Source organism: Alligator sinensis, unplaced genomic scaffold, assembly GCF_000455745.1.
Source record: "Alligator sinensis unplaced genomic scaffold, ASM45574v1 scaffold976_1, whole genome shotgun sequence".
Taxonomy (NCBI): Eukaryota; Metazoa; Chordata; order Crocodylia; family Alligatoridae; genus Alligator; species Alligator sinensis.
In genome coordinates, this window is record NW_005842117.1 from 368,950 (window position 1) to 378,594 (window position 9,645).

Below are 9,645 nucleotides of genomic sequence, written 5' to 3' on the forward strand. Positions count from 1 at the left end.
CACAGCAAAAGCACGAGGTATCCCCAAAGGTGAGGTAAACCTCATACCACTGCCTGTCAATCAGGAAAATACATAGAGTGGGGCAAACCCTGACTCTTCCTGTCAAGAAGCATGAACATCTGCCATTTAAAGGCTCAGGGATCTTGCCACCAAGCAGCAGTCTATGGACAGGACCTCTCACCATGCCATAAGGGCTCAGGCACTTGGTGAGCTTGTTGGTCATGAGAAATGGGGGAACACTAGAGGCTACCACCGTTGTGTCTAAGGGCATCGTGAGGCAAAAAACACCCCCAACAGACATATCCGCTACCACATCCTCAAGCACCAAAGCAGAGGAGCTGAAGAAAATGATAGGGATCAAACTTACCTAGTCAGCATAAAGGACATTTTTGCAGCCTACCAGCACCCTCAGCAGCAGCACACTCCTCCACTCCAATGGAGGGAGGGGCATGAAACTGGAGACCAAAACTCTGGTCCAGAGAGGCAGAAGCCCTAGCAGTAAAGTGCTGGGAGCTGCCTGCAGCCAGTCCAGCAAAAAAAGGGTTAACTCTGCAAGAAACCAGAGAGGTGGGGGATGGGCAGCCCTCTGCTGGCAGGGAACAAAGCAGCGGGAAAACAAACAACCAAACAGCAGAGGAGGTGAGAAAGACGAGCAATATGCTTGGGAGGAGAAGGGAAAAGAATAAGCAGCAGAGCAGCTGCAGTGAGGGTGGGGGGAAAACAAAATAAACCCAGAGGGAGGGGGAGAGGAGGGGAGAGGGTTGTTGCAGGAGAAAGGCTTTAAAAAGGTGAAAAAAGGTAGGAAAAAGTAAGGAAAAGTGTGGGGGCTGCAGTAGGAAAAGAGTGAGATTCTGGGGGGGGAGGAAAACCAAAGCAACAGAAGGAAAATGGCTCACAAAATAGGGAGAAGGTCTCAGATCTCTTAGCAAACACTCCTTTCGACGGCCATTTAGAAAGACAGAAAGACTTAAGGTTCTCTTTAACAGGGGTTGAACCTTTTCATTGTGTGATGTAAGAGGTCAGAGCCTGAAAGCTTGACATTTAGACAGTTTTGCTTAAAGTTTTCCATTCTCCCCGACTGCCAGGCAAAAACACAAAGTTGTATTCCTTCTGTCTGCATGCGGCCGTTGCAAATTCTATAATCTTAGAAACCTTTTCAATTTTTTTCTGAAGTCTCTGATGTGATCTAGAAATGTATATTTCCATGACAGATGAGTTTTATATCCTGTCAGCTTGTTGAACTAAAAGGCAAACTTACTTTAAAAATATATATATTTGATTCTTAACTCCCTCAGCAATTAAAAAATGGAAAGTTCAAAGGTTTTGCTTCAGAACAGTTTTAGACTTTTCAACTAGCTGTCTATCAACATGAAACATTCCGTCAAGTACAAATAAATTAGAATACATTTACTTATGCTGGCAGAAAACTTAACATTGTAAATGAGTATTTAGGGAATAATGTAGCACGAGGTCACCTTCTGGCAGAGTTGACTGCACCATTATATGTAACAAGTTTCCCCTTTTCCAAATTTAATGGTAGAGAGCAAAATGAAATTAAAAGGAAACAAAACAAAGCAGTTGGCAGCTTTTGAGTCTCCCTATGAAGCTGTGCCATTAGATTAAATTTTAATGCATAAAGCTGTTCCTTCCAATATTAAGAAGTCAAAATCCAAGTTAACATTCTTGGTAGGTAGAAGAAAAATGCTTTTCAGGAGATGCTGGAGGTCCCAGCATATTTTTAATAGGAATTTTTCTCTGGCCTATTTTTAATTTGAATGCTACTCTGCTGTATCCCTTTTGGATTATTCATTCAATTCTCACATTGCTATGGAACATTTGGAATTAAAACATTGGGACTTGGGTTTATGGGTTAAATATGCTGTGCCAAAAGTCATAGTCAGTTTTCTTCTCTAAAGTCATGGGGTTTTGAGCCAAACATGGCACTGAATTTTAAAAGTTGTACATCTATGTTAGTATGTTAAAATTAAAAGAGAAATTCTGATAAGACATTTAGGGTGGAATCTGATTTTTCTTTGTGCACCTAAATTGAATGAATTTTTGGCCCTGCTTCTGTCCTGTGGTGTTCTGTTAATGTCTTTGCTTTGGTGATATCCTGTGACCATGAGCTTCACTGCATAAAACAATATTTTCCAATCATTTTTCTATTTCCTCTCTATAGTATGCCCAAAAACATGTAGGTCTGACTACTCACCATGAGGACCAGGTGTTAGGGTGTTGAGCGAAGGTGGATAGAATGTATCTTTTTTGTATTTGTTATATAAAATTGTCAGGGATTAATTTTCTCTTAGCCACGCCCATTGTAAATTAAAATAAGTAAGTGATCTCAACATTTTCAACCTCTTCACTAATCATTGTTGCCTAATGCTGAACCATATTTCTAAAAAGAACAGCAAGCTAATGAAGGACAACAAATTAGAAATTATTTTTCATCCCAAAATGGCATAAAAAATGTCAGTGGAGAGAGGTAAAGTGCAATCAGAGTAGTAAACTGGGATGTATTTGTTTGTTTGTTTTGTAAATTTGGGTCCTTTGGGAAGTTAAAGGAAGAGTCTCCAAAGGGAAACTGGTTGCAGTAGATTACTCAGTTCTTTATAGCCATATTTTGAAGGATGTTACTTGAAGCTAGCTGTCAACTGTTTTGTATGATTTTATAATATGGCTAACTGTCCATATCTTACACTATTTAAATTGAGTAACCTAATGGCAGATTCTTGCTAAAGCTCCAAAGATATAAATTCGGCATCTAATCCAGACTCATGATAAAGGCTTCCTCCAGTCAACCTGGCTATACAGGTATACTGTTTGTTCCAATTAGGGATGTCAAGCCAGCAACAGCTGGCTGGTGTTACTGAATTGTGCTAGTCCTTCAGGCCCCTAGGCTTAGAATGATCCCTGACGCTTAAATTTTATTGGTCACACTAGATATTTGTTATTTTAAATCATCTGAGGATAGTATTCTAGTGTTCTGTACCACCTACCCAGATTTCATGTTGCCCGTTGTGAGAGGCATATGGTCTATGCTGTTCTATTTCTTCAATTTGTTTGGAGGCTTGTTTTCTTTCTTACAAAAACTCCAAGATGGGTATTATAAGGTGTGTTAGCATGGCTGGCCCTGTATTTTATCTTATAAATATTAATATTAGAGTAAGTCAGAATAGACAAAGAAGCTAAAAGTACAGCTGGGTCAAGTTCCATAAGAGATGATTTGGGGCCTAATCAGAGATGAATTAGATCTGAGCTCATGTATGGACTGTTTGGACTTTGTAAAAGCATCTCTGTAAGCTAAAAGAAAAATATGGAGGATTATGGACAGCTTAATGTAAGGGCTACAGAATGAGATATGTATGGCAATTAGCCTCATGCCCTCCTGCTCTTGTTGTGAGAACAGGAGATGCTGTAAACGAAGTTTCACCATTTTCCAAGTATCTTTACCCAGGTGTGGAGAGGGTAGCAAATTGTAGGGAGAGGAAATGCACAGGTACCCATATTGATGCAGGCATCCCTGCTGGAATGATGTTTTTACTGCCATTTGACTTGCCCTGGCAAGCGTGACAGAGCACAACTTCCTCAAGCTGAACCAGTCCCATTTTGACTCTGTTTCCTTCCTCTCCCAGAATTTATTTCCCTGCTCTTGCTCTAGTTGCTTCTAATCTAGAACCTGTAATTCTGTTGCCTTGAACTTGGCCAGTATTTCAAGGAACTCATCTCTGCTGGAGCTTAGGAATTCATCCACCACATATATCCACTTGCCCTTGCGTTGCTAGGTCATTGAGGAAAGGCTCAGATGAAACTTCAGCAGTGTCTGACCTGCCAATGCTTTCTAGTGCCCTAGAAAGGAAATCACAAAGATACCATTATCCTGTCTGTCCAAAGATGTCTGTATTAGACTTCCACCTCTACCATACTATCGCAGCCAAAGTTTGTAATTGCGATCAGATTTGACATTCCATCCCACTCATTTTCCAGATTTGCTCCTGATGGACCACTGGTAGAAAATTCTGGTGGAAATAACAGAGAACATAACAATAAATAATTATTGTTTATTCTTCAACATGGCAAGAATTAGTCATGATTCAGCACCCGGACATAGAATCATAAAAAAGTTGGGTTGGAAGGGACTTCTGGATATTATCTAGTTCTGTGGCTCTTTGGCCCTTCCTGAATGGTGCCTCTTCTTCTGATCTCTAATCCTGTGGATTCCCAGATCTATGCAATACCTTGATATATCAACATAAATCTACCCATTTTATAGGTCTCTATGAAATCATGCAATTCGGCATCCTCTGACAGTGTTGTTAGGGTGTGCTGTGTTACTCTACCCAGATAAGGCCATAATATCTTTTTTTTTTTCTTGGAGTCTTCTCTTCAGACTTGGTGGTACTACTTGCAGAACATGAGAATTTATCCGGTAAAGAAGATGTTAATGAGTCCAAACCAGATTTCAGAATGTAATGATAGACTTGAAGGAGTAGGACTGGGTGATGGATCAAGGAATTATGAGTTTGGTGGACTTCTCTATAGTATGCCCCACAACATGTAGGTCAGACCACTCGCCATGAGGACAGGGTGTTAGGAATCTGAATTGGCCTCAAGATCTGAGAGTCAGCAGTGCTAACTGGTATGACTAGGATTGCAGGCAAGATATGTCATTAGAGGGTTAATGCGTGGATGATTGTCCTACTTAGACTTTGAGATGTCTTCAGCAGTGCTTCTGACTAATAGTGTAGACATATCCACAGGCACCTGAATGAGATCACCTGGATTGTCCCTTAAAACAAGGAACATAACTCTGGTATTACAGCTCATAGGTGTCTGGCCCATAATATCTTTGATAGAAAGGCAGGGAGCACTAAAAGTCTTTGAATGACTTAACTGCTTGGGAAAAGTAGCTCTGAAAATCAGAGGATTCTTATAATCATGATTAAAACATATTGTTATTAGGATACTGATATAAATTCATTCTACAGTGGTATATTAACCTATTCAATTAAATAAATTGGTTATCCTCAAGTCACTTTTGGTGCTTATTGGAAGAGGACATGCAACAGCATAAAGTAGGAGTGTCATAGTTGCTGTCTGTGTGATTCAAGTGAAACTGTACCCCAACTACTCCATTTTGTTTTCAAAATCTTACCTAAAAAGTTTCATCTTACTGGTGTAACCCTGGGCATGACACTACCTCTGCCTTCACCTGAATAGTGGGATCCTGGGGTACCTGGTAGCCAGTGGCCCCACTCAGCTCCCTGGGTAGCTGCTACAGGGTCCCCGAGTGGAGAGCCCTCCCTTACAATCAAACAACATTGCAGACCATTATAAAACTATTTACAGGATTTAATTATTTACAAAGTAACATATAACCAATACAGTAGAAAAATGTTACACTGCATGACCTGGTGATGGTGGCCTAATGGTTAATGCTTGTTGGATACACTTTACACTAGGAGAAGGTATACAAATTACCCATGATAAATAAGGAACCAAAACATATCCATACTCCAACTAATAAACCATCAAGAACTTATTTACACAGTCTATAACTTGTACAGTGTGTACTGAGGACCCTGTGTGCACAGCCCTTGGCTAGGTGTGTCAGGGAGCAGTCTGTGCCCCTGCACAGGATCTGTGGGCGGTCCCTGGTACTGGCATCACGCATGAGCTCCAGGGGTCTTGGTGCAGCAGGCGGTGGCTCCTCCCCTGTGGTCCCTGCAAGAGAGCTGATTCCTGCCCTGACCCCTTCACTGGCTCAGCAGGGAGCGGTGTCTGGGGTGCAGGTTGTAACAGTTTCCCCTGCCCAGCACAGCCTCACTGCACCTGGCAAATGCAGCCCCTCCCTGGTCCCTGCCTGGCCCGGGGCTTCTGGTGGCTGGAGCAGTCCCTGCCCCTCTAGCTCAGGGCTCCCTCCAGCACCTGAGCCTGCCCCTTCCTGGGGCCTTCTCACTCACAGGCGAAAAACTAGGGCAATTTCTAGCCTCTTCCCCTGGCCCTGCATCCCCTCCCCTGCTGTGTTCACCCATCTACACAGGGGCTTGCAGGAGGGTCTTTCCAGGCTCCGAGTCTCCTCGCAGGCAGCTCCTGTCTTGTCCTGCCCCGTTAGGGCTCGGAGGGGAAGTGGGGGAGAACAGACACAGTGTATCTCTCTTCGGTGCAGCCTCTTGCTGCTACTTCTTCAGGGCTCTGCCAGGGGCTCTCGGGAGAGACGGCCATGGGGAGATCTTTTCCTTGGTCTCCAGCCTCTCTCTCATCCCTCCCTGCTCCTTTGTTCTCCCCCCCCGGGAAAACTGCTCCCCTCTTTTAACCAAGCCTCTCAGCCAATCCCAGGCCAGGGCTCTTCCCCAGGCTTTTGCTAATGTGTCTCATTCAAACCCTGCTGGGATACATCACCCCTCCCATTTCCAAGAGGGCTACCTCCAAAACAGCGTCCCTACTGGGACAAACTCTGTCTCTTCACACTCTGTCCCTCTGCAGGGCAGCCCTTCCTATCCCTTCAGGTGGGTCCATTTTGAATGCTGCTACATTTGAAAGAAGTCAGAAAAGGGCAATAAAAAATATGGGGCTTGAGGGGTAAATATAAGAAAATATGAATATCACTTTAAATAAATTGTTTTTAGGTTGGGTGAGCATTAAAAAATATGTACTAAAAATGTCTCAGTTGATTTTAAAAAAAAAAGATTGGTTGCTTGAATAAGTTGCTGTGTTAAAACCATTCTTTTTAAGGCTGCCTTCTCTTATTGTTCCAGATGATATCTGCCGTCCCTTCCAAGGGTCTTCCTGTTAACAAAGATGAAACAGAAAGTGTTGAAGGGGACATTTTGGGCCTGGTACAACTCAGGACCCTTGTGTCAATAACCCGGCATTGACCTGAGATAACTGTTAGGTCAGGGAATGGTTTCTTAGGTCTTCACTCCTGTCTTGTTGTTTAGCTGCTCTAAGAATAGCCTGGGAGTCAGGTCTAATGAGTTGGTGCAGATGAAATTCTGTGGGTCAGATGTGGGGGAGGAGGAGGAGTTTGAGACCCTCCTCCATCATCCAACTCTATTATAGAAAGCTTTTCTAGTTACTTGCTGTAGGAGGTCTGGGGATGGGATGGGATGGGATGGGATGGGATGGGAGGGAGAATTGCCCAGAATAACATTTTAGAATGCATCATAATTAAGAACAGGAGGAGATTCCCAAGACACTTTTCAAATTACCATTTCTTTGGGATACTTCCCCCTCAGTGCAGTGTCCCAGGCACAATGGCATTTGTGGTGTCTTTTGAATTTGGTTTTCAAAAGGCAAACTTATACGCATGCATGTTCTAAGAGGAAGATTTTCCAGACTCCTCATGCTGTTTTTGATTTCCGTTTGCAGAAGTCCCTAGATGAGTACTGTTATAAAACCATTTGTCTCCTTCATTCCTGAGCCACTTCCTGAGCTTGGCTAGGAGACAACAACGAGCTCCCATTTTATCCCCAGAAGCTTACTCTCTTCTAATTTTTGTCCTCTCCCAATTTTGCAATCTGCCTCCTTTCTTTCCTTAACCAAACTATTTCTTGAGGCCCATCTGCATCCCCCTGTTCATAGTAGAAAGATAGTTCCTGAATTTGTCACTGTTGTTTCTGGTCCCCTAACAATAGGAAGTATTTGTGCACGTCAGTACTGCTGCTTTAAACTGACATCCTTCTGCAAACGCTTCAGTGACAGACCCAGGCTGATTATCCTCCTCTTTTCTTGGGTTTACACTGGTATAATTCCATCAGAAGCAACGGAGTTCCTGTTGATTTACACATATGTAAGAAAGAGAATAGTATGGGTTCACCTTCCATAATATATATTTTTGAAAGCATAGACTTTTCATCTTGGCAGCACTTATTTAAGCAGTCATCTACCTTTGCCTCACCACATTATGTTGCTTTAAGTAAATACCTTTTTTAAAAACCAGCCCATAATGTATTCTTGTATTCAAGAAGCAGATTATTTTAAGTGTAGTGGACTCTAGATTTATTACATGTATTATTTTAATTTACAGCTCCAGACTACAGTTATTTATGTATGTAAATCTAGAAAGATTAACTTGAAACAATGACAAATATTCTGGATTTTAGAAATGTGATGTCTCCTGCCATGCTCAGGAGTCAGAGGGAAATTCCAGTGTAAGAATTCAAAGGCTAAACAGATAAAATCAAACCTGACTTTATATACTTCATGCAATATCTAAGTCATTCAACTACATAGAAGCACACTGTTGAAAAAATGATTTGTCTGTTATGCTCCTGGGTTGATTTAAAGCTGCTCTTTGTGGGAGACTTGTTTTTGCAGAGGTTTAGCTTCCTACTTTTGAACTCTGCAGTGACAAAATTGGTTTTGTGAAATGCTGAGAGTCCTGAAGTAGAAATTGAGTCTACTGTTGGGTCTCTTAAAATAAAATATAAAGGTCATAGTGTTACTTTATGCAATAGATCAGGTGGTAAGGGACAATGAGAGGCAGTGGGTGAGACAGTAAGGGGGCAGGAAGTGAGGGGTGCAGGCAGATTACCCCCTAGGACCTGTCCCTCCTGCACTTGCCACCCTTGTGCCTACCCCCGACTACCTCCACTGCAGTTTACTCAAAAACTTTCCCAGAATTTGGTTGTTCAACTGGGCCCACAATATGAAAAGGTGAGAAGCATAGTGTTTGTATCTGGATCAGAATACAAAATTACTGAATATTTAAGACTCTAGAGGAAAGAACAACTTTATGTTTCTGGTTTGGGCATATCAGTTCTGAAAATGAACCTGTGTAATACAGTTTGCTTTCATGTCCAAATGCTTCATGTTTTTTTCTTCCCTTTCACCCAGTCAAAGAGTTTGAACAGTAGTTCACTAGCCTTATAAAAACCTCCCCACCCTCAAATATATGAGTAAAGTATTTGCATAAAATATGCTCCTGGTGAGAATGTGTTAATTTCCTAAAACAAAGTAAATTAAATACTAGTTTCTTCCCATTGTAGCTGCTTTTTTACTATTATTCCTAGACTAGATAGTTATGACATAGTATTTACTTTTTATTTGAACAGTAGGAAGCTAAGGTCTATGAAATATTGGAATATTTCAGCATGCACTCTCTGCCACTGTGTGACACAGGATACTGAGCAAGATGCACCTATGGTGCAAGACCCAGTAAATGGCAATTCTTACGTCCTTATTTTACATGAAATGTATGCACTTAGTCCAATTCTGAATGTTTGAAAGCTCCCATGCTTCTTGTGCAAAATTCATAGATTCATAGATGCAGGGTCAGAAGGCACCTTGTAGATCTTCTAGTCTGACCCCCTGGCTAGCACTAAGGAAGAAAGAGACTTGGGGGTCATCATTGACCACAAGATGAACATGAGCCTGCAGTGCGATGCTGTGGCTAGTAAAGCGACCAAAACGCTGGCTTGCATCCATAGATGCTTCTCAAGCAAATCCCGGGACGTCATTCTCCCCTTGTACTCGGCCTTAGTGAGGCCGCAGCTGGAGTACTGTGTCCAGTTTTGGGCTCCACAATTCAAAAAGGATGTGGAGAAGCTTGAGAGAGTCCAGAGAAGAGCCACGCGCATGATCAGAGGTCAGGGAAGCAGACCCTACGATGACAGGCTGAGAGCCCTGGGACTCTTTAGCCTG

General features: G+C 42.3%; 1 long non-coding RNA gene across 1 annotated transcript in view; it reads left to right on the forward strand.

The window, feature by feature from the left end:
* The first annotated feature begins 593 nt into the window (after positions 1–593).
* LOC112550469 overlaps positions 594–9,645 on the forward strand; it is a 117,472-nt gene continuing 108,420 nt past the window's right edge. The window contains exon 1 of the long non-coding RNA XR_003094338.1: positions 594–639. This is a non-coding gene — a long non-coding RNA (uncharacterized LOC112550469). The remainder of the gene's footprint in view (positions 640–9,645) is intronic.